The sequence below is a fragment of the Hordeum vulgare genome, chromosome 5H (genome assembly GCF_904849725.1).
Source record: "Hordeum vulgare subsp. vulgare chromosome 5H, MorexV3_pseudomolecules_assembly, whole genome shotgun sequence".
NCBI classification, from domain to species: domain Eukaryota; kingdom Viridiplantae; phylum Streptophyta; class Magnoliopsida; order Poales; family Poaceae; genus Hordeum; species Hordeum vulgare.
Window position 1 is genome coordinate 446,619,291 of NC_058522.1, and position 25,599 is coordinate 446,644,889.

Sequence of the window (25,599 nt, forward strand, 5' to 3'; positions counted from 1 at the left end):
TATACTCTCACCTCCTGATTGGTAAACCAACAAATTGGGTCGAATACTCTATCCTCGAAAACTGCTGCGAACCCACGCGCTGGTGGGCCATCAACAACATTCTTCCAGTTTTATTGCCGAGGAGTGCTAGCAGCATTCTTCTGGTGCCATTGCAGGAGAAGGTTCGTTGTCATAAGCATTCGTCTAGCTAACGTCAGAGATTGCAGGATCAGCCCTTTTCTAAAGCCATTGCTAGGGAAGCACAGCTGACGTCAGCATTTTTCTGGCGCCGTTGCGAGGGAGGTATTGCTATATTCTCTGGTCACTTGGGATTTATATCTGCTGATCACTATGAAGAATCTGAAGGATCCGAAGACCAAAGTCTTGCCCTCAACTACGAGGGGAGGTAAGGAATTGTCATCTAGCTCTGCACTTGATTCACCTTCAGTTATGAGTATGTTTGCGACTTCACCTCCTGCTAGAAACCTTGATATGTCGCCTGTGCTTGATGATGCTTGTGATACTACTTCTAGAGATGCTATGCTTGATACTATGCCTGATGATACTATGCTTGATACTATGCTTGATACTACTGCTAGAGATGCTATGCCTAATACTGCTAGAGATGTTATGCTTGATACTGCTTTGCCTGATGATGCTGGAGATGCTATTTTGCCTGATGATGCTATGCTTGATACTGCTAGAGATGCTCCTTTGCATGTTCCACTGGGAGTGTTCCTTGATGCTCATATAGCTAGAGTTACTCCCAATGCTCGTGATGCTTCTGAAATTGCCGATGCTATTGAGATAGAACCTGCTTTTGCTCCTTCTAGATCTAGCTCTCCTGGATTTTAATTGCGTGATATACCTGAGGGTTACGTTATGTAGGGAGAGATAGCTGAGGATTTTCTTGCGTGTATGGATGCTTATGACGCTGAGAAATTAATTCTCAAGTGGAAGGAAAAATCTCGGGAAGTTAGGATGAAAAATGATCCGAAGTTTGCCACTTTGCCTATCTTTGTCACCGATAAGGATTATGAATTCTCTGTCGACCCTGAGATAATCTCTCTAGTCGAATCTGATCCTTTTCACGGTTATGAGTCTGAGACGGTCATAGCCCATCTTGCCAAACTATCCTAAATAGCCAACCTTTTCACTAATGAGGAGAAGATCCGCCACTACTATATCCTTAAGCTGTTTCCTTTCTCTCTAAAGGTTGACACTAAAGCCTGGTTCACCTCTCTTGCTCCTGGATGTGTGCGTAGTCCCCAGGAGATGGTCTATTAATTCTGTGAGAAATATTTCCCTGCCCATAAGAAGCAAGCTGCCTTGCAGGAAATATACAACTTTGCTCAACTCCAAGAAGAGAGTCTTCCACAAGCTTGGGGGAGGCTCGTCCAGCTACACAATGTTGTGCCTGATCACCATCTCAAGAAGAACGAGATACTTGATATCCTCTATAACGGACTTACCGATGCCTCTAGAGACTACCTAGATAGTTGTGCCGGTTGTGTTTTCAGGGAACGAACTGTAGAACAAGCTGAGACTCTACTGAATAACCTCTTGATCAACGATAATGCTTGGACTATTCCCGAATCACCTCCTAAGCCAACTCCTAAGAAAAGAGGTATTCTATTCCTCAGTCCCGAAGATATGCAAGAAGCCAAGAAATCTATGCAAGAGAAAGGCATTAGAGCTGAAGATGTCAAAAATCTACCACCTATCGAAGAGATCCATGGTCTCGATAACCCGGTACAGGTAGTAGAAGTGAATTCTGTGCGTAGGTTTGATGAGAGTGATATTCCTTTTGATAAACCTGCTAGCCTATGCTTTGATGAATTTGACAACTTTGCTGCCAAACAACAGAGTTTCGATGATTATGTTAGCAGACATTTGGAACAAAGTACTCGTATTCTTAGCCATTTAAGTGCTTGTGTAAAAAGAAATGTCAATGCTGTGAAGCTTCTGAGCAAACATGCCTCTATGATTACTACTCAGGTAGAACAAGTACTTAAATCTCAGAATGACATGCTCAATGAATTAAATGACAACTCTATCAGAGTCATTACTAGAGGAGGCAAAATGACTCAGGAACCTTTGTATCCTGAAGGTCATCCTAAGAGAATTGATCAAGATTCTCAAGGAATCACTGCTGATACACCCAGTCATCCTAAGGAGAAGAAGAAGGATGATAGAAACCTGCATGCCGGTTCACCAAATACTATCACACCTGAAGAACCTAATGATATTTCTGCGTCTGATGCAGAAACACAATCAGGTGAGGAACATGAACCTGGTGACAATGTGGACAGTGATGTTCGTAATAATGCTCAACCTAGCAATGATGAGGATGTGGGATTGAACCTATCGTTAATCCTGATAATCCACAACCTAAGAGAATGGCTTTACTGCTAGGAAGCATGGTAAAGAATGACTTTACTGCTAGGAAGCATGGTAAAGAAAGAGAGCCATGGGTTCCAAGACCTATGCCCTTTCCTCCTAAGCCATCCAAGAAAAAGGATGATGAGGATTTTGAGCGCTTCGTTGAGATGATAAGACCCGTCTTTCTGCATATGCGGTTAACTGATATGCTCAAGATGTCTCCGTATGCCAAGTACATGAAAGATATCGTGACTAATAAACGGAAGATACCAGATCTTGAGATCTCCACCATGCTTGCCAATTACACTTTCAAAGATGGAACTCCTAAGAAACTTGGTGATCCTGGAGTGCCCACTATACCTTGCTCCATTAAAGGAAACTACGTAAGAACTGCCTTATGTGACCTTGGAGCCGGTGTTAGTGTGATGCCGCTCTCTCTTTATCGTATACTTGAGTTGGACAAGTTGACACCCACTGAAATTTCTCTGCAAATGGCCGACAAATCAACAGCTTTCCCTATCGGCATTTGCGAGGATGTGCCTGTTGTGGTTGCTAATACCACTATCTTAACAGACTTTGTTATCTTGGATATTCCCGAGGACGATGCCATGGCTATCATCCTTGGAAGACCCTTTTTAAACACCGCAGGGGCTGTTATAGATTGCAACAAAGGCAATGTCACTTTCCATGTCAACGGTAACAATCACACAGTGCACTTTCCGAAGAAACGATATCCAGTACATTGCATCAATGCTATCGAAAAGACTTCATCGATTCTCATTGGGAGCTTTGAATGCCCTATTCCTTGTGTCAAGATGAAGTATGATTTGCTTGTTGGGGAGATTCATATCCCCATTGAGGTGACTTAGTGGCTATTTGAAAATTCCCAGTTCTCTCTTGCGATTCGAGAAGGTTTTGTCATAAGGACTTGATCAACCCCATTGACGAATTTCTTCCGATGACCATGAAACGGATGAATCACAGAGTCACATACCTCTGTTTTGAGTTTTCATTTTCTGTTGCTTAGAAGAAAATTAATATAATTAGTTTAGCTTTTCCTGCTTTCTGTTTTTGCGTCCCGGAGAAAAAATACCTCGAAAATAAAAGTTCTCCGATGGTCTTGAAAATTTAGTATGATTTTTTCTGGAATTTATGAAAATTTCTGGGCCTGAGAGCTGGTCAGGGGGCCTGACCAGTGGACCACAAGCCCTTGCTCCACCACCATCCCACTGGTGGCGTGGTGCAAGCTTGTGGGGCCCAAAGGCACCCCCTCCACTCACTCCAGCTCTCAGCTTCTTCTTCCACCTCCAGAAAAAAATGTTTCGCAGCTCAAACCCGTGTTCTTGCTCATTTGGTTGTGATTTTCGATCTCCTTGCTCAAAGCACCATTCTCCGAACCGTTTTGGGGAATTACTCCTTGGTAAGTGACTCCTCCATTGGTCCAATTAGTTTTTTCTCTAATGCTTTATCCTTCACGAATTCTTGCTACCTTGGTGACCCTGTTCTTGAGCTATAAATGTTGATTTTAGCTGGTTCCAAGTAGTTTTAGCGCGTGATACTGTCTCTAGGCACTAGTAGGAGCAGTTGCTACAAGTTGGGTTAATCCTTATTCACTTTTCTTTCAAAGTCTCTAAATTTCAGAATTTTTCAGAGCTAGAAAAAGGAAGAGATGAGGAGGTTCTTGAGAGGCTCTTCAAGCCGTAACCCCGAGGAGGACGAGAAGAATCACCCCAAGTACGCAGTCCCTCGAGTCACAGAAGTTCGAGCGTGCGAGTGGCCAAGTGATAATTTTTGCGCGCCGCCGGACTTTATGAAGACTTTTATTACTTGGTGGAGAATGCAGGTCTTACTACGTTCGTTGAAGATAAGTGCCCACAATATCTCCTCCTCACCAATATTTTCGTTCAAAGCTTCAACTTTTATCCGAGGAAGAATCCTCCCATGGTTGAGTTCATGATATACGATGTCCCCCAGTGCATGACGCTGGAGGATTTTTGCAATGTATGCAAATTACGGTATGTTGGGGATATCCGTGACCCTCATCTATGGGACTTGGAGGATTTCATTGGTTCTATTGATGTTGGAGAGGAGAGAGGAGTGTCTCGCGCTAGAATTGTTAGCATACATTTTTCTGTGCTTCGGTACTTCTCACTATTTGTGGGAAAATGTTTGATTGGCCGTGGGGAGGTTGGATCACTTAGTTCTCCAGATCTTGCGGTTTTGCGCGAAGGCCTTTATAACGATAAGACTTATAGCTTGGGCGCTATAGTAGCTCAACAGTTGAACCTGAACCGTTCTAAAGGTGTTGTCTATGGAGGTATCTATGCTACCCGTCTTGCCAGACACTTTGAGATACCGATTAGACTGGGAGAGAAAGGAGAGATGCTTCTCCCTGAGAGATATCGGGATTATGACAGCATGGTTCGCCATGATTTTCTGGATAGAGATGCTAGTAGACGGATGATTTATTACCTGGTGTTTAGTCAGGGTACTCGAGAGACTATTACTTTGCCTGCTCCTTCTTTGTTTGATCTTCATGCAGGCAGGTACACTATTATGCCCACGGAGATCTACGCATATTGGGGCTTGGCCCAACCACAGGCGCCCGTGCCCGAGCCGCCAGTTGAGTACCAGACGCCAGTTTATCAGTGGGAGCCAGAGGAGCTCACACAGCAGTGGCATCCACAGTCTGCTTCGAACTATCCTGGAGCTGGTTATTTCCCACCGTGGAAGTAGACCAAGCTAGGCCAAAAGCCTAAGCTTGGGGGAGTACGTGTTCTCACCGACTTTACATTCATGCTTATGCTTTCACTTTGATTAGCCGGTGTTTACACTTTGCCACTGTACTATCTATGCTAGTTTCTTTTTGTTTTCTTGTTTTCTTGGTTTGTGTCCTTTTGAGAAAACCCAAAAAGATTGTTCTTCTTCTTTTGCTTGTTGGGAGCTTTCCCGTGTAAATAGTTTTCTTTTTCTTTGTGTCAAGGTAGAAGATATTGGTTACAATGCTTAGTGGTTCTTACATGCTTGCCTATTTAGCTTTCAAAGAGCCATATTACTTTGTCTTCTCCTTTGTGTTTGCCTACAGATTCAGCTTAGTCCAATGCGCTTATTATTGTTTTCATCGTTCGATCGTGCAAATGAAAGGCAACAATGATGGTATATGATGAAGTGACTGAGACTGAAAAGCTGGTATGAACTCTATCTATTTTGTTTTTGTAAATATGACTAGCTTGTCGACCCAGATTTAGCTTTGTTGTGAGAGAACCATGTTTGCAATGACAACTTAGAGATCATAGTTTCTGATGCCATGCTTATTCAGCTGAGAGCTTATAATGGTTTGTCTTGATTGCCAACATAGATTTTGAGATGACTATGATGTAGTATGATAGGATGGTATTCTCCTTTGAATGTTTCAAGTGGCTTGACTTGGCGCATGTTCATGCATGTAGTTGAAACAAAATCAACATAGCCTCTATGATGTTCGTGTTCATGGTGATTTATATCCTGTTCATGCTTGCATTTAATGTTAGTCAAACTCATTGCATCTTGATGACTGTTGTCGCTCTCTAGTTGGTCGCTTCCCAGTCTTTTGCTAGCCTTCGCTTGTACTAAGCGGGAATGCTTCTTGTGCATCCACTTCCATGAACCCAAAAGTTTTTCCATGAGAGTCCACCATACCTACCTATTTGCGGTATCTACCTATCGTTCCAAGTAAGTTTGCATGTGCCATTCTCTAAACCTTCAAGAAATAAATCTGTTTTGCATGCCCGAACCGCTCATGTGGTTATAGAGGTCTATTGGTATCTTCCATGCTAGGAGTGTTATCCTCGACATGTGTTTATTCACAGTCCTTCACGAGAAAGGGGTCGGTATTTGGGATGCCCAGTTCCATGCTTAAATCGAAAACATAACTGTAAAACAAGACTCCCCCCGGATTGATGTTAGTATGGACGGTACCCGAGGATTCGGCTAGCCGTGGAGTGTGATTGATTGGTGGTGGGGGAGTTAAAACTTTACTTTTCTGTTTGGGAACCGCCTATAGCATGAGTAGCATGGAAGATATTGAGAACTCTTGGTCATTGCGTTGACAGTTAAAGCATGCCACCCAAAATTATTATCTCTGTTTTCAAAGCTTGAGCTTTGGCACCTCTGCAAATCAATGCTTCCCTCTGCGAAGGGCTTGTCTATTTATTTTCCTGTTGAGTCGTCCTCCTCTTATATAAGCACCAATTAGAGAGCACCTCTGTCATTTTCATGCTTTGCTTTTGATTGATATTGAGTATGACTATGACTAGATCTTCGTTGCTATGAATTACAATGTTTAGTCAGCCCTTGATCTTTGAAAGTGCTCTGCATTTATGTTTTGTGGTCTCAGAAAGAGCTAGCGAGATACCACCTATTCATATTACTTCATGCTTGCTTTGATTGAAGTGTTGGTATTTGAAACTCATTATTATTTGCTCGTTAGGTGATTATGCCATTGATATTAGTTTACCGTGAGACCTTTGTGTCATTTGCTTATGTGGTTAACTTGTGATCTTGCTGAAATTCTGGTTATGAGTTAGACATAGTTACAACAACAAGATCAAACAGTGTTTGTCAAAGTTTTTCTTTCTCTCTCAGTTTGTCAACTTAGTTGCTTGAACACAAGCAAGGTTTTAAGCATGGGGGAGTTGATACGTCTCCAACGTATCTACTTTTCCAAACTCTTTTGCCCTTGTTTTGGACTATAATTTGCATGATTTGAATGGAACTAACCTGGACTGACGTTGTTTTTAGCAGAATTGCCTTGGTGTTATTTTTGTGCAGAAATCAAAGTTCTCCAAACGTCCTGAAAATTTACGGGGAGAAGTTTTGGAAAATATCCAAAATACTTGCGCCAAGTTCCACCTCAAGGGGTGGGCCAGTGGGCCACAAGCCCCTGCTTCGCCACCAACCCCCTGGTGGCGGTGGACAGGCTTGTGGGGCCCACGGGCACCTGCTGCCCCCAACTCCAGCTCTATAAGTTGTCTTTCATCCTAGAAAAAAATAAAAAGAGAAGTTTTCGTCGCGTTTTCGATACGGAGGCGCCGCCACCTGCTGTTCTTCATTTGGAGGGCAGATTTGGAGTCCGTCTTGGGCTCCGGGGAGGGGAAATCGTCGCCATCTTCATCAGCAACCTTATTCCCTCTCCAATTCCATGAAGCTCTTCGTCGTTCGTGAGTAATCTATTCGTAGGCTCGCTGGGCGGTGATGAGTAGGATGAGATCTATCATGTAATCGAGTTAGTTTTGATGGGGATTGATCCCTAGTATCCACTATGTTCTGAGATTTGATGTTGCTACTACTTTGCCATGCTTAATGCTTGTCACTAGGTCCAAAGTGCCATGATTTCAGATCTGAAATTATTATGTTGTCACCAATATATGTGTGTTTTAGATACGATCTTGCAAGTTGTAGTTACCTACTATGTGTTATGATCCGGCAACCCCGGAGTGACAATAACCGGAACCACTCCCGGTGATGATCATAGTTTGAGGAGTTCATGTGTTCACCAAGTGCTAATGCGTTGGTCCGGCTCTTTATTAAAAGGAGAACCTTAATATCCCGTAGTTTCCTTTTGGACCCCGCTGCCACGGGAGGGATGGACAATAGATGTCATGCAAGTTCTTTTCCCTAAGCACGTATGACGACACACGGAATGCATGCCTACATCACATTGACGAACGGGAGCTAGCCACATATCTCTCCGTGTTATAGTTGTTGCATGATGAATATCATCCAAACAAATCACCGACCCATTGCCTACGAGTTTGTCCTACTGTTGCTACTGCTGTTACTTATCTTGCTCTGCTGCTGCTACTACTGTTGCTACTGATGTTACTTGTCTTGCTCTGCTGCTGCTACTACTGTTGCTACTACTGTCGCTTGCTACTGTTGCTACTTGCTACTGCTGTCACTACTGCTGTTCCTTGCCACTACTATTGCTCATTACACTGCTACTACCTGCTACACTATTGATTCACCGACCGTTGACGAGAACTGACAACTTCCGTCGACGTGGCAACGAAGGCACCATTGATACAATTGTTAGGAATAGTATGCTGTCAACAGATCATTTCTAACACCGTTGTTATCATACTACTTTGATGTTACTACTGTGCTTGCAGATACTAATCTTTCAGGTGTGGTTGAATCTGACAAATTCAGCTGCTAATACTTGAGAGTATACTCTCACCTCCTGACTGGTAAACCAACAAATTGGGTCGAATACTCTACCCTCGAAAACTGCTGCGAATCCACGCGCTGGTGGGCCATCAACAACATTCTTCCAGTTTCATTGTCGGGGAGTGCTAGCAGCATTCTTCTGGTGCCGTTGCAGGAGAAGGTTCGTTGTCATAAGCATTCGTCTAGCTAACGCCAGAGATTGCAGGATCAGCCCTTTTCTGGAGCCATTGCCAGGGAAGCACAGCTGACGTCAGACGCTCAGGGGGCCCACAAGCCTGGATGGCGCGGCCTCCCCCCGGCCGTGGGGTGGGGGCTTGTGTGGCCCCTGAGGCTCCCCTGCCTTGGCTCCCAAGCTTTCCGATCTTCTTCCTTTCCAGAAAAAACCTTTTCGGGGATTTTCTTCCGTTTGGACTCCGTTTCAAAATCTCCTTTGAAAGGGGTCAAAAACATGGAAAAAACAGGAACTCGCACTTGGCACTAAATTAATAAGTTTGTCCCAAAAATATATAAAAGGCATACAAAACATCCAAAGTTATAGATACGTTGGAGATGTATCAAGCATCCCCAAGCTTAACTCATGCTCGTCCTCGAGTAAGGAAGTGGTAAAGAATGAATTTTTCATGTGGAATGCTACCTAGCATAGTTGTCCTTTGCAACTTATTTCACGTGGCATGAATGTTCAGATCCGTAAGATTCAAAACAATAGTTTGCTATTGACATGAAAACAGTAATACTTCAAGCAAACTAGCAAAGTAATCATGAACTTTCAAAATAACAAGGCCAAAAAAAGCTATCCCTACAAAATCATATAGTATGGCTATGCTCCATCATCCTCACAATACTAAAGTATATCATGGACAACCCTTGTATTGGCCAAGTATATGTTTTCGCACTCTTGCTTTCTCAAACCTTTTATAACTATCAGCAATACATGAGCGCGAGCCATGGATATAGCACTATAGGTGGAATAGAGTGTGGTGGTGGTTGTGAGACAAAAAGGAGGAGATGGTCACATTGACTCGGCATATCAATAGACTATGGAGATGCCCATTAATAGATATCAATGTGAATGAGTATGGATTGCCATGCAAAGGATGCACTAGAGCTATAAGTATGTGAAAGCTCAAAAGGAAAACTAGTGGGTGTGCATCCAACTTGCTTTCTCACGAAGACCTGGGGCAATTTTATGGAAGCCCATCATTGGAATATACAAGCCAAGTTATATAATGAAGATTCCCACTAGCATAAGGTCGTGACAAAGCAAGAAGCTCTCAATCATGAAGAACACGGTGCTATCATGAAGGACAAGTGTGGAAAAAGATAGTAGCATTGTCCCTTCTCTCTTTTTCTCTTTTTTTTATTTGGGCTCTTAGGCCTCTTTTTTTCTCTTTTCTTTTCTTTTTTTTTGTTTTTTTGTTTTTGGGCTCTTTGGCCTCTTTTTTTTTATTTCCTCACATGGGATAACTCTCTAATAATGATGATCATCACACTTTTATTTACTCACAGCTCAAAGATCACAATGATGATGACTCCATACGAAATGCCTCCGGTAGTGTACCAGGATGTGCAACGATTTAGCATGGCGTATGATGTTGAAACATCTCGCTAGCTATCTTATGATTATGCAATGGTAATATGAGAGTGACGGCACAAGTCATGAGACGGAACGGTGGGAGTTGCATGGCAATATATCTCGGAATGGCTATGAAAATGCCATAGTAGGTAGATATGGTGGCTATTTTGAGGAAGGAATTTGGTGGGTTTATGCACCGGCGAGAATTGCGCGGCACTAGAGAGGCTAGCAATGGTGGAAGGTGAAAGTGCATCTATACCATGGACTCACATTAGTCATGAAGAACTCACATACTTGTTGCGAAAGTTTTTATTAGTAATCGAAACAAAGTGCTAAACGCATACTCCGGGGGGAAGGGTTGGTAGGTGTTAACCATTGCGCGATCCCGAACTCAACACAAAGGATGACAATCAATAGATAAATTATGCTCTGACTTCCTAACATAGCGGTTCACAACACCCTACTAACATAACTCTTAATATACCGAATCCACGTCTCAAAACTAACTGAGAGGAATCAAAACTTCTCTTTCTATTCAATGTACATGAAGATGGAGGTTTTTGTATCCCCTTTGAGTACCCATCACATTTGGGACTACTTTCATAGCATAAGCCAACTACCAAATCACGCACCGCCATGCTCTAAAGATATAAGTGAAGCACAAGAGCAAAAGTGTCTAGCTCAAAAGATATAAGTGAAGCACTATGAACATTCTAGCAAAATCACGATGAGTGCATGTCTCTCTCTCTCAAAGAGGTGTGCAGCAAGGATGATTGTGACCAAACAAAAAGGAAAAGACTCCTAAGGTACAAGACGCTCCAAGAAAAACACATATCATGTGGTGAATAAAAATATAGCTCCAAGTAATGTTACCGGTGGATTGAAGACAAAAGAGGGGATGCCTTCCCGGGGAATCCCCAAGCTTAGGCTTTTTGGTGTCCTTGAATTTGGCTTGGGATGCCTTGGGCATCCCCAAGCTTAGGCTTTTTGTTGTCCTTGAATTTGGCTTGGTATGCCTTGGGCATCCCCAAGCTTTATCTCTTTCCACTCCTTATCTCTTTGTCCATGAGAACATCACCCAAAACTTGAAAACTTCACAACACAAAACTTAAACAGAAACGCATGATAACATTAGTACAAGAAAACAAACTACCACTTCTTTTGGTACTGTAGCAAACTTGAATTCTATATATATTGATGATGGGATACTGTATTCTCACTATTCCATGCCTAGTACCCCCCGATACTAACCATAGTTTCATCAAAACAAGCAACCAACTCAACAAAAACAGAATCTGTCAAAAATAGACCAGTCTGTAGCAATCTGTATACTTCGTATACTTCTGGTACCTCAAAAGATCTGAAAAATTACGATGACCTGGGAAAAAAGCATATAAATCAGAAGCAAAAAGTATCAACTCAAAATCTCTTTCTGAATAAAAACGAAAAATCATCTCGTGAGGGAAAAGTTTCTGTCTTTTTCCAGCAGGATCAAACAACCATTACCAAGACTAGTCATTAAGGCTTTGCTTGGCTCAAACACAAAAAGAAAACACAAAAAACACAATCACAACAGAATTATGAAAGTGTGGACGCAACAAAACAGAAATAAAAAGATAAATTCATTGGGTTGCCTCCCAAGAAGCGCTATTGTTTAACGCCCTTAGCTAGGCATAGAAGCGATAGAATCACGTATCGTCGTCTTTGGTGCTCAAACCATAAGTGGCCCTCATCATGGATTCATAAGGCAGTCTTATTTTATTTCTAGGAAAGTATTCCATGACATTCCTTAAAGGAAATTGAAATCTAATATTCCTTTCCTTCATATCGATGATAGCATCGATAGTTCTTAGGAAAGGTCTACCAAGAATAATGGGGCATGTAGGATTGCAATCAATGTCAAGCACAATGAAATCCACGGGTACATAGTTCCTATTTGCAATAATAAGAACATCATTGATCTTTCCCATGGGTTTCTTGACAGTAGAATCAGCAAGATGCAAATTAAGAGAACACTCTTCAATCTCATTAAAACCCAGAACATCATATAAAGACTTTGGAATCGCAGAAACACTAGCACCCAAATCACACAAAGCATTGGACTCATAGTTTTTTACTTTGATTTTGATGGTAGGTTCCCACTCATGATGAAGCTTTCTAGGGATAGAGACTCCCAATTCCAGTTTCTCTTCAAGAGATTTTATCATAGCTTCAATGATATGATCGGTAAAGGCCTTGTTTTGGCTATAAGCGTGTGGAGAGTTCAGTATGGATTGCATCAAGGAAATGCATTCAATCAAGGAGCAACTATCATAATTGAATTCCTTGAAATCCATGGTAGTAATTTCATTACTACTCAAAGTTTTAACATCTTCTACTACACTTTTAATGCTTTTAGCATCAAGATAGATGGACTCCGAATCATTGGGGCACTTTTCAAACAAAGTGGATTCATATCCAACCCCATAATCATTAGGTTTGACACAAGAAAATAAAGATTCAATGGGAGTCACACCAAGCACTTTAAGATCTTCGTGATTCTCATCACGAGAACACGCCTTTTTAAGCCATTCATGTCTAGCACGAATTTGGGCGGTTCTTTCTTGGCTCTCAATCATGGAAACATGCATAGCTTTCAAAGTTTCATCCATGTTGATTTTGGGAGGAGCACATCTAACTTTCAAAGCATCAACATCACTAGAAATTCTATCAACGCTCTTAGCCAAATCATCAATTTTGAGTAGTTTTTCCTCCATGGACGCATTGAAAATCTTTTGAGAGTTGATGAACTCTTTGATATTACTCTCTAGATCAGAGGGTAATCTATTGTAATTTCCATGAGTATTGTTGTAGGAATTGCCAAAAGTTATTAGAGGAGTTACTAGGAAAAGGCCTAGGAACATAGTTTCCTCTAAAAGCGTTGTTGTTGCCAAAGTTATTCCTACCAACAAAATTAACGTCCAAGCTAGCGTTGCTACTCTCAATCAAAGAAGACAAGGGCATATCATTAGGATCCAAAGGAGCACTTCTACTAGCAACCAAATTCATTAACTCATCCATCTTAGGACTCAACGAGTTAATTTCTTCTATAGCATGTACCTTCTTACTAGTAGGTGACCTTTCAGTGTGCCAGTGAGAGTAGTTTGTCATGATGTTGTCTAAGAGCTTTGTGGCTTCCCCTAACGTCATTTCCATGAACGTTCCACCTGAAGCGGAGTCCAAGATATTTCTAGAAGCGAAATTCAAGCCAGCGTAAAAGATTTGAATAATCATCCAAAGACTCAAGCCATGAGCGGGACAATTTCTAATCATTAATTTCATTCTCTCCCAAGATTGTGCAACATGTTCATGATCAAGTTGCTTGAAATTTATGATATCATTACGGAGAGAGGTGATCTTAGCCGGCGGAAAATACTTGGATATATAAGCATATTTGCACTTATCCCAAGAATCGATACTATTTTTGGGGAAAGAAAAAAACCAAGTTTTTGCACGTTATCGCAACGAGAAAGGAAAAAGCTTCAATTTAATCACGTCATTATCCACATCTTTTTTCTTTTGCATATCGCAAAGCTCAATGAAGGTATTGAGATGGGATGCGACATCTTCACTAGGAAGGCCAGAGAAGTGCTCTTTCATAACAAGATTCAGCAAAGCGGCATTGATTTCGTATGACTCCGCACTAGTGGTGGGAGCAATCGGAGTACTAATAAAATCATTATTATTAGTATTCGAGAAGTCACAAAGTTTGGTATTTTCATTCATGGTGACTTCAGCAAGCAAGCAAGCACACAAGCAAACAAAGAGTAGGCAAAAAAAAGGGTGAACGGAAGGGCGAACGAAAAGGCGAACGAAAAAGGAAAATTGGTGAAGTGGGGGAGAGGAAAACGAGAGGCAACTGGCAAACAAAGTAAATGCAAGAGATGAGTTTGCGACACCTACTTGGATGAGTTCTTGACTTGATCTTCCTCCCCGGCAACAGCGCCAGAAATTCTTCTGCTATCCCACACACAACAACGCCAGAAATTGACACATTGACAAAGGCTGGACTTGTGTTGGTTTTTCCCTTGAAGAGGAAAGGGTGATGCAGCACAAGAGCAGTAAGTATTTCCCTCAGTTTGAGAACCAAGGTATCGATCCAGAAGGAGGGTCTCGTCAAGTCCAGAGTACCTGCGCAAACACAAACAAGCTTGCACCCAACACTTCAAAGGGGTTGTCAATCCCTTCAAGATTGTTTGCATAGTGAGTTCTGAAGGCGGAAAGTGCTACGAAGTAAGAAGTGTAAGGCTGAAAATATGGTGTGGAGTAGACCCTGGGGGCCGTAGTGTTCACTCGAGGCTTCTCCCAAAATAGCAACTATTACGGTGGGTGAAAAAATTACTGTCGAGCAACTGATAAACCGCGCAATGTCATGCGATATCTAAGGCAATGATCATACATGTAGGCATCACGTCCGAGACAAGTAGACCGATACTTTCTGCATCTACTACTATTACTCCACACATCAACCGCTATCCAGCATGCATCTAGTGTATTGAGTTCATGTCGAACAGAGTAACGCTTTAAGCAAGATGACATGATGTAGAGGGATAATCTCAAACCAATGATGAAAACCCCATCTTTTTACCCTTGATGGCAACAACACGATGCGTGCCTCGCTACCCCTTCTGTCACTGGGTGAGGTCACCGCACGGTATGAACCCAAAACCAAGCACTTCTCCCATTGCAAGAATCATAGATCTAGTTGGCCAAACAAAACCCACAACTCGGAGAGAATTACAAGGATATGAAATCATGCATAAGAGAGATCAGTAGAAACTCAAATAAGATTCATAGATAATCTGATCATAAATCCACAATTCATCGGATCTCGACAAACACACCGCAAAAGAAGATTACATCGGATAGATCTCCATGAAGATCATGAAAAACTTTGTATTGAAGATCCAAGAGAGAGAGAGAGGAAGCCATCTAGTTACTAGCTATGGACCCGTAGGTCTATGGTGAACTACTCATGCATCATCGGAGAGGTCATGGTGTTGATGAAGAAGCCCTCCGTATCCGAATCTCCCCTCCGGCAGGGCACCAGGACGTGCCCCAGATGGGATCTTGCGGAGACAGAAGCTTGCGGCGGCGGAAAAGTACTTTCGATGATCTCCTGATTTTTTTGGGATTTTTAGGGAATTTTTACGCACAACCCCTAGGTCAGGGGACGCTCAAGGGGCCCACAAGCCTGGATGGCGCGGCCTCCCCCCTGGCCGCGGGTGGGGGATTGTGGGGCCCGTGAGGTTCCCCTGCCTTGGCTCCCAAGCTTTCCGATCTTCTTTTGTTCGAGAAAAAATCTTTTCGGGGATTTTCTTCCGTTTGGACTCCGTTTCAAAATTTCCTCTGAAAGGGGTCAAAAACATATAAAAGGCATACAAAACATCCAAAGTTTGACAAGATAATAGCATGAAACCATCAAAAATTATAGATACGTTGGAGACGTATCAGTCATCCGCAGAAGTAACCTCTTCTAGTTCTGGCTCAGCTGGTTCCGGCTCAGGGGTGAAGTCCGATTCACTATCGTTGTCTATTTCCATGTTCTGGGGTGAAGCATAGCGGTTCTTGAAATATTTCTTGGAAAGACATGTTTCTTGGAAGAACTCTCCATCATATGTGTCTCGGTTAATGTGAGGTTCATAATCCTCTTCGTCTGGGGAGGTGGTCTAACATGTGGCGACACTTTATAAACAACATGCCAACCATTCAGATTCTTATTAGTTTGGCATGCCCACGGTAGATAGAAAACTTGGGTCGCCTGTTGAGCTGTAATATAGACATCGGGAACATCTAAATGGGTGCATGGATTGATTTTGACTAGCCCTATATGTTCATGAGTCCTTCTAGTCTCCTTCGGCTGGAACCAATAACATTTGAAGACTATGAAGTTCGGGTGGTTTTCACCATAGAATTGAAGTTCATAAATTGCTTCAACTCTTCCATAATACTCGATACCACCTTCGCCGGTAGTAGAGACACAACAATTTATAGATTTCCGGTCAGGCATAGATAGCTCTTTGCCAAAGGTATGAAAGTGATACCCCTTGGTGTTGTATTTCTCAAATGAATGGACCTTATAGTAAAAACCATTAGCGGCTTGTCTCAATACGGCGTCCATAGACTCTGAATTAGCCTACAAGTTTAATACGAAACGATTCTTGCATTAGCCGCAAGTTAGACCAAGAAATGAAAAGGTCCATTATTGATAATTGCCGTTTGTTTGAACCAAGAGATGAAACCGGGATAGCCGCCTCCATGCATTGCGAGAAGCTCATACTCTTTGACGAAATCATTTTAGATCACCTGTCCATCAGAGAATTTTGCGACGTATAGACTATGCCAAATATCCGGGAATAGGAGCAGTTCAAAGGAATTAGAAGTTGCGGGAAAATGAACCGAGAACTTACTCGATGTATGGCCGTCTATTAGGTTGTTGAAGATATACAACAAAATGTTCTGCCATTATTCGACATCCAACGTTATTGGTTTCGAAGCACCGACTGGTGCGAGCTTCCCATTGAATAGGCTGAGGTTGGATCCACCTTTTTTATGGTCGGCATCATTGTACCGAGGCTTCGAATTATGCAAAAGAAGATTTCTTTTGCTTCGTAGTGTGTTGTCACAAAGTTAGCCACCTCCTCAGTAAGGAATGCCTCGTCCATCGATGCTTCAATTCTATGTTTATTTTTACATGTAGCTCGAAGTGTCTCTGCACCCTCTCAATTGCAAAGCACCAACTATTTTGCACGGGCCCACCCAATCTTGCCTCTATCGATAGATGTAAAATCAAATGCTTCATTGGATTAAAGAAGTCTGACGAAAAGATCTTCTCTAACTTGTTGACCAACTCCAGCCGCCAACTCCTCCATGTCATCTACCACGCCAGGTGACAATTCATTCGCACAAAGAACATGGAAGAAATAGCTCAGCTCCGCCGGTACTAGCCATTCTTCCTCAGGAATAAAGCCACGTAACATCACCGGCATTACCCGCTCAAGCCATATGTGCCAATCATGACTCTTGAGACCAAAGATTTCTATTTTGTAACGACGCTCTCCCTGATAACGAGATGATGTATATACTTTTCGCTCCTTGTTGGTTACACCAAGTGGAAGGTTCATACGTCTCCAACGTATCTATAATTTTTTATGGTTCCATGCTATTTTCATGTCAACTTTAGATGTTTTATATGCATGAATATGCTATTTTTGGGACTAACCTATTAACTCAGTGCCAAGTGCCAGTTTCTGTTTTTTCCGTGTTTTTGACCTTTTTCAGAAAACAATATAAAACGGAGTCAAACGGAATAAAACCTCCGGGATGGTTTTTTGCGTAATAGAAGATACGCACGGGACTTGAGAACCAAGGCACGAGACCTCGTGGGAGATCACAAGCCCCCTAGCCACGGCCTAGGGGGTGGCCGCGCCTGGCAGGCTTGTGGGCCCCACGTGCCTCCTTTGCCCTACCTCTTTCGCCTATAAATTCTCTAAAATCCCGAAACCAAAGAAGAGAGTCACAAAAATACTTTTCCGCCACCGCAAGCTTTTGTCTCCGCAAGATCCCATATGGGGACCGTTCTGGTGCCCTGCCGGAGGGGGATTCGGACACGGAGGGCTTCTTCATCAACACCATTGCCTCTCCGATGAGGCGTGAGTAGTTCACCATAGACCTTCGGGTCCATAACTATTAGCTAGATGGCTTCTTCTCTCTCTTGGATCTTCAATACAAAGTTCTCCATGATCTTCATGGAGATCTATTTGATGTAACTTTCTTTTGCGGTGTGTTTGTCGAGATCCGATGAATTGTGGACTTATGATCAGATTATCTATGAATATTATTTGAGTCTCCTCTGATCTCTTATATGCATGATTTCGTATCCTTGTAATTCTCTTCGAGTTATGGGTTTCGTTTGGCCAACTTCGTCTATAATTCTTGCAATGGGAGAAGTGCTTGGTTTTGGGTTCATACCGTGCGGTGTCCTCATCCAGTGACAGAAAGTGTAGCGAGGCACGCATCGTGTTGTTGCCATCAAGGGTAAAAATATGGGGTTATATCATATTGCATGAATTTATCCCTCTACATCATGTCATCTTGCTTAAGGCGTTACTCTGTTTGTTATGAACTCAATACCCTAGATGCATGCTGGATAGCGGTCGATTTTGTTGGGGAACGTCGCATGGGAAACAAAAAAATTCCTACGCGCACGAAGACCTATCATGGTGATGTCCATCTACGAGAGGGGATGAGTGATCTACGTACCCTTGTAGACCATACAACAGAAGCGTTAGTGAACGCGGTTGATGTAGTGGAACGTCCTCACGTCCCTCGATCCGCCCCGCGAACAATCCCGCGATCAGTCCCACGATCTAGTGCCGAACGAACGGCACCTCCGCGTTCAGCACACGTACAGCTCGACGATGATCTCGGCCTTCTTGATCCAGCAAGAGAGACGGAGAGGTAGAAGAGTTCTCCGGCAGCGTGACGGTGCTCCGGAGGTTGGTGATGACCTTGTCTCAGCAGGGCTCCGCCCGAGCTCCGCAGAAACGCGATCTAGAGGAAAAACCGTGGAGGTATGTGGTCGGGCTGCCGTGGAAAAGTCGTCTCAAATCAGCCCTAAAACCTCCGTATATATAGGTGGGAGAGGGGGGGCCTTGCCTTGGGGCTCAAGGAGCCCCAAGGGGGTCGGCCGAGCCAAGGGGGGAAGGTCTCCCCCCCAAACCGAGTTGGACTTGGTTTGGTGGGTGGGAGTCCTTCCTTCCCTTCCCACCTCCTCCTTTTTTTCTTTCTCTTTGATTTTTCTTCCAATGCGCATAGGGGCCTTTTGGGCTGTCCCACCAGCCCACTAAGGGCTGGTGCGCCACCCTCAAGGCCTATGGGCTTCCCCGGGGTGGGTTGCCCCCCCCCCCCCGGTGAACTCCCGGAACCCATCCGTCATTCCCGGTACATTCCCGGTAACTCCGAAAACCTTCCGGTAATCAAATGAGGTCATCCTATATATCAATCTTCGTTTCCGGACCATTCCGGAAACACTCGTGACGTCTGTGATCTCATCCGGGACTCCGAACAATATTCGGTAACCAACCATATAACTCAAATACGCATAAAACAACGTCGAACCTTAAGTGTGCAGACCCTGCGGGTTCGAGAACTATGTAGACATGACCCAAGAGACTCCTCGGTCAATATCCAATAGCGGTACCTGGATGCCCATATTGGAACCTACATATTCTACGAAGATCTTATCGTTTGAACCTCAGTGCCAAGGATTCATATAATCCCGTATGTCATTCCCTTTGTCCTTCGGTATGTTACTTGATAATAAACGATTATCTTGATACAGGAATTATAATAATAACTATATTTAGCATGGATAATAAACGATTATCTTGATGCATGGATAATAAACGATTATCTTGATACAGGAATTATAATAATAACTATATTTATTATTGCCTCTAGGGCATAATTCCAACAGATTTGTGGAGTAATAGTAGCAGATGTAGAAAGTATCGGTCTACTTGTCTCGGACGTGATGCCGATATGTATGATCATTGCCTTAGATATCATCATGACTTTGCTCGGTTCTATCAATTGCTCGACAGTAATTCGTTCACCCACCGTAATACTTGCTATTATGAGAGAAGCCTCTAGTGAACACTATGGCCCCGGGGTCTACTTCACATCCTATATTCAGATCTACATAATTACTTTGTTGCACTTTTCACCTTCATATCTCACCTTGCAAATAATCGTGAAGGGATTGACAACCCCTTTTTCGCGTTGGGTGCAAGTTTGTTTGCTTTTGCGCAGGTACATTGGTGCCTCATCTTGATACTCCTACTGGATTGATACCTTGGTTCTCAAACTGGGGGAAATACTTATCGCTACTTTGCTGCATCACCCTTTCCTCTTCAAGGGAAAAACCAACGCCAGCTCAAGAGGTAGCAAGAAGGATTTTTGGCGCCGTTGCCAGGGAGTATTCAAGTGAAGCATACCAAGTACCTACCGCAAACTCATCTCTTGCATTTAGATTATTTGCCTTTTGCCTCTCGTTTTCCTCTCCCCCACTTCTAAAAAACAAAATTTACAAAAATATTTGCCTTTTTCGTTCGCCCTTTTTTCGTTTGCCTTTCCTTTGCTTGTGTGCTATGTGCCTTCAATATGCTTGCATCTTTGCTTGCTAAGTATCTATTGATATGGATCCTCACCCACTTGCTAATCTCTTTAAGAGATCCAATTATGTTGAACCAATTGCTAGTGAGTTTTGTGCACTAGATTATCTTTATGAAGTTTTGCTTGAGATGCGTGAATCTAAAAATTGTGATGAAGAAATTTACGAAGTGACTCACGAGGGCTCCTTGAATGAAAAGCATGATTGCAATGGTTTCACTATAAATTCTATTAATGACAATCATGCTAAAAATATGCAAAACCCTAAGCTTGGGGATGCTAGTTTTGCTATGTCCACTACTTGTTGCAATGATCATGATTGGGGTGATGATTTTTCTTACGATCTTGAAAATTTGTTTAAGCCTCATGATGAATATGATATTGATAATAATGTTTGCAATAAGATTGAAAGTGGGTTTGGAGAATTCATGACTTTAGTTGATGATAATCCCACTATTTTTGAAGAGCGTCAACTTTGCATGCATGTGGATTATGAAAAGAATATCCTATGTGATAGTTGTATTGTTGAATTTGAATATGATCCCACATGTAATTATTATGAGAGAGGAAAATATGGTTGTAGAAATTTTCATATCACTAAATCACCTCTCGTTATGTTGTGATTGCTATTGTCTCTTTCTTCTTCCTTGCATATGGTAACTATTGGTTGTCTTGACAATTTGTTTTCCTATAAAATTCCTATGAATAGGAAGTATGTTAGACTTAGATGTGATTTTCACATGCTTTATGATGCTCTCGTTGTGCTTCAATTCTTGTCTTTTGTGTGAGCATCATTAAATTATCAATGCCTAGCTAAAAGGCTTTAAAGAAAAGCGCTTGTTGGGAGGCAACCCAATGAATAAATTTATTTCTGCTTTTCACTTTCTGTTTTGTTGTGTACACACCATCATAATTCTGTTATGATTGTGTTTTTTATGTTTTAGTTAGTTTTTGTGCCAAGTAGAACCTTTATGATTAGTTTTGGTGATAGTTGTTTGATCATGCTGAAAAAGACAGAAACTTTGTCCTCACGAAATTATCTTTAGTTCCTATCCAGAAAGAGCTTTTGAGTTGATTTTTTTTGCTGATTGATATGAAAATTGCCCTAATTTTCATAATTTTTCAGAACTTTTGGGATACCATAGGTGTACGAAGTATACAGATTGCTACAGACGGGTCTGTTTTTGACATATTTTGTTTTTGTTGTGTTGATTTCTTATTTTAAAGAAACTATGGTTAGTATCGGGGGGTACTAGCCATGGAAAAGTGAGAATACAGTAATATAACATCAATATAAATGGTAATCAAGTTTACTATAGTACCTAAAGAGTTGGTGGTTTGTTTTCTTATGCTAATGATATCACGAGTTTCTGTTTAAGTTTTGTGTTGTGAAGTTTTCAAGTTTTGGGTGATGTCCTTATGGACAATGGAATGAAGAGTGGAAAGAGCTTAAGCTTGGGGATGCCCAAGACATCCCAAGCCAAATTCAAGGACACCAAAAAGCCTAAGCTTGGGGATGCCCCGGGAAGGCATCCCCTCTTTCATCTTCAAACCATCGGTAACGTTACTTGGAGGTATATTTTTATTCACCACATGATATGTGTTTTGCTTGGAGCATCATGTATTATAGGAGTATTTCCTTTTTATTTTTTCAAAATCATCCTTGTTGTACACATTTTTTAGAGGGACATGCACCCATCGGGAATTTGCTAGAATACTCAATGAGCTTCACTTATATCTTTTGAGTTAGGCAATTTAGCTCGCACGTGCTTCATTTAAGCTAGATAACTTTGCTCTAGTGCTTCACTTAAATCTTTGTATAGCATGGCGGTGTCATATTTTGTAGAAATAAAAACTCTCGATCTTCACTTATACCATTTTGAGAGTGTTCTTTCTAAGTAACTTGGTAATTGGCGTGTGCTATGAAATTAGTCCTAAATATGATAGGCATCCAAAGAGGATATAATAAAAACTTTCATAATCAAGTGCATTGATTAGTAAGAGAAGTTTGATTCCTCACAATTAGTTTTGAGATATGGATATGGTAATATTAGAGTCATGTTAGTAGGGTGTTGTGAATCTAGAAATACTTGTGTTGAGGTTAGTGATTCCCGTAGCATGCACGTATGGTGAACCGCTATGTTAGGAAGTCGGAGCATAATTGATTTATTGATTGTCATCCTTTGTGTGGCAGCCGGGGTCGCGTGATGGTTAACACCTACCAACCCTTCCCCTAGGAGTATGCGTTTAGCACTTTGTTTTGATTACTAATAAAACTTTCGCAATAAGTATATGAGTTCTTCATGACTAATGTGAGTCTATGGTATAGATGCACTCTCATCTTCCACCATTGCTAGCCTCTCTAGTGCCGCGTAACTTTCGTCGGTGCACAAACCCACCATATATCTTCCTCAAAACAGCCATCATACCTACCTATTATGGCATTTTCATAGCCATTTCGAGATATATTTCCATGCAACTCCCACCATTCCGTCTCATGACATGTGTCGTCACGTTCATATTGCCATTGCATGATCGTAAGATAGCTAGCGAGATGTTTCAACGTCATACGCTAAGCTAGATCGTTGCACATCCCGGTACACTATCGTAGGCATTTCATATAGAGTCATCATTGTTCTAAGTATTGAGTTGTAAGTAAATAAAAGTGTGATGATCATCATTATTAACATTGTCCCATGTGAGGAAATAAAATAAAATAAAAAGAGGCCAAAGTTGCCCACCAAAAAAATGAAAGAAAAAGAGGCCAAAGAGCCCAAACAGAAAAAATGAGAGAAAAAGAGAGAAGGGACAATGCTACTATCCTTTTCTAGACTTGTGCTTCAAAATAGCACCATGTTCTTCATGATAGAGAGTCTCTTGTTTTGTCACTTCCATATACTAGTGGGAATTTTCATATATAACTTGGATTGTATATTCCAATGATGGGCTTCCTCAAAATTGCCCTAGGTCTTCGTGAGCAAGCAAGTTGGGTGCACACCCACTAGTTTTCTTTTTGAGCTTTCATACACTTATAGTTCTAGTGCATCCGTTGCATGGCAATCCCTACTCATTCACATTGATATCTATTGATGGGCATCTCCATAGCCCATTGATACACCGAGTCGATGTGACCATCTCCTCCTTTTTGCCACACAACCTCCACCACACTCTATTCCACCTATAGTGCTATATCGATGGCTCACGCTCATGTATTGCGTGAGAGTTGACAAAAATTGAGAAAGTAAGAGTGTGAAAACAATTACTTGGCCAATACCGGGGTTGTGCATGATTTAAATTATTTGTGTGGGGATGATGGAGCATAGCCAGACTATATGATTTTGTAGGGATAACTTTCTTTGGCCTTGTTATTTCAACAGTTCATGATTACTTTGCTAGTATGCTTGAAGTATTATTGTTTTCATGTCAATAGTAAATTATGGTTTTGAATCTTACGGATCTGAACATTCATGCCACAAGAAAGAGTTACAAAGAACAAATATGTTAGGTAGCATTCCACATCAAAAATTCGGTCTTTATCACGTCCCTACTCGAGGACGAGCAAGAGTTAAGCTTGGGGATGCTTGATACGTCTCCAACGTATCTATAATTTTTGATGGTTCCATGCTATTTTCATGTCAGCTTTGGATGTTTTATATGCATGAATATGCTATTTTTTGGACTAACCTATTAACTCAGTGCCAAGTGCTAGTTTCTGTTTTTTTTTCATGTTTTTGACCTTTTTCAAAGAAGAATATTAAACGGAGTCCAAACGGAATAAAACCTGCGGGATGATTTTTTCCATAACAGAAGATACGCAGGGGACTTGAGAACCAAGGCAAGAGACCTCGTGGGAGATCACAAGCCCCCTAGCCGCGGCCTAGGGGGGTGGCCGCGCCTGGCAGTCCTGTGGGCCCCACATGCCTCCTTTGCCCTACCTCTTTCGCCTATAAATTCTCTAAAATCCAGAAACCAAAGAAGAGAGCCACGAAAATACTTTTCCGCCGCCGCAAGCTTCTGTCTCCGCCAGATCCCATCTGGGGACCGTTCTGGTGCCCTGTCGGAGGGGGATTCGGGCACGGAGGGCTTCTTCCTCAACACCATTGCCTCTCCGATGATGCGTGAGTAGTTCACCACAGACCTTCGGGTCCATAGCTATTAGCTAGATGGCTTCTTCTCTCTCTTGGATCTTCAATACAAAGTTCTCCATGATCTTCATGGAGATCTATTTGATGTAACTTTCTTTTGCGGTGTGTTTGTCGAGATCCGATGAATTGTGGACTTATGATCAGATTATCTATGAATATTATTTGAGTCTCCTCTGATCTCTTATATGCATGATTTCGTATCCTTGTAATTCTCTTCGAGTTATGGGTTTCGTTTGGCCAACTTCGTCTATAATTCTTGCAATGATAGAAGTGCTTGGTTTTGGGTTCATACCGTGCGGTGTCCTCACCCAGTGACAGAAAGGGTAGCGAGGCACGCATCGTGTTGTTGCCATCAAGGGTAAAAAGATGGGGTTTATATCATATTGCATGAATTTATCCCTCTACATCATGTCATCTTGCTTAAGGCGTTACTCTGTTTGTTATGAACTCAATACACTAGATGCATGCTGGATAGCGGTCGATGTGTGGAGTAATAGTAGTAGATGCAGAATGTATGGGTCTACTTGTCTCGGACGTGATGCCTATATGTATGACCATTGCCTTAGATATCGTCATGACGTTGCTCGATTCTATCAATTGATCGACAGTAATTCGTTCACCGACCGTAATACTTGCTATTATGAGAGAAACCTCTAGTGAACACTATGTCCCCCCAGGTCTACTTCACATCCTATATTCAGATCTACAAAATTACTTTGTTGCACTTATCACCTTCAGATCTCACCTTGCAAATAATCGTGAAGGGATTGACAACCCCTTTTTCGCGTTGGGTGGAAGTTTGTTTGTTTTTGCGCAGGTACATTCGTGCCTCATCTTGATAATCCTACTGGATTGATACCTTGGTTCTCAAACTAAGGGAAATACTTATCGCTACTTTATTGCATCACCCTTTCCTCTTCAAGGGAAAAAGCAACGCAAGCTCAAGAGGTAGCAAAGGTTGAGATGTAGCCAGCAACAAGTTTTCCTTTACACGAAGAGTGTAAGGTTTATCGAACCAGGAGAACTCCTAGGATCAACAAGTAGGTGTCTCCCACCGTGGCGCTAGCAGAAGACGTGGGCCTGCACACGCACAAGTAACTT